The 866-nt window shown below is 39.4% G+C and overlaps 1 non-coding gene across 1 annotated transcript; it reads left to right on the top strand.

Moving 5' to 3' along the window:
- Positions 1–287: 287 nt before the first annotated feature.
- Positions 288–450, top strand: LOC129550821 (U1 spliceosomal RNA). The gene has a single exon (XR_008684949.1). It is a non-coding gene; the product is annotated as a U1 spliceosomal RNA (small nuclear RNA).
- The last annotated feature ends 416 nt before the right edge of the window (positions 451–866 follow it).

Raw genomic sequence — 866 nt, 5'->3', positions numbered from 1 at the left:
TACTGGAAAAACCATAGCTTTGACTAGACTGATCTTTGTTGGCAAAGTAATGACTTTTTAATATGTTGTCTAGGTTGGTCATAGCGTTTCTTCCAAGGAGCAAGTGTCTTTTAATTTCATGGCTACAGTCACCATCTGCAGTGATTTTGGAGCCCCCAAAAATAAAGTCTGTCACTGTTTCCATTGTTTCCCCATCTATTTGCCACGAAGTGATGGGACCAGATGCCATGATCTTAGTTTTCTGAATGTTGAGTTTTAAGCCAACTTTTTCACTCTCCTCTTTCACTTTCATCACCCAGCAGGAGAGTCACCAAAAACTCAAAGGTGGTTTTCCCAGCGGAGGCCTATCCATTGCATTCCATATATGCCAACCCTTGCAATTTCCCCAAACGTGGAAAGCTCGACTGCATAATTTGTGGTAATTGGGGACTACATTTGCGCTCTCCCCTACATTAAAAAATAGCTGCATGGTATTCTACATGATGGACATGCCGAGCACATCTGTTCATTTCACTGTTCATGGTTAGTCTGTAGTTTACAGTGTTTTGGTTTTTGCTACAACAAATAATTCTGCAGTAACCACGCGTTTATGCACATATATCCGTGTAGGTTCACTCTCATTGCTATAGAATGCATTTCCAAAGGTGGAATTTCTGGGTCAAAGAGTATGTGTATTTTCAATTTGTCAATTAAGAAATATTTTAAAATTAAGAAACATCAGCAGATTACTTTCCCCAAAGGTTGTATTATCCACCTTCCCTTTAGCGACTTATTTCCACTACTTATTCAGCACCAAAAGACCTCTGTGCTTTTATTTGGAAAACTACAACCAGAGTTGGCCCTAGAAATGGCTATTCAATGAATCA

The sequence above is a fragment of the Moschus berezovskii genome, chromosome 21 (genome assembly GCF_049115385.1).
Source record: "Moschus berezovskii isolate FMDL1 chromosome 21, NW_MosBer_1.0, whole genome shotgun sequence".
NCBI lineage: Eukaryota > Metazoa > Chordata > Mammalia > Artiodactyla > Moschidae > Moschus > Moschus berezovskii.
The sequence above is the reverse complement of the archived record's forward strand: the minus strand, read 5'-3'. Positions and strand labels throughout refer to the sequence as shown.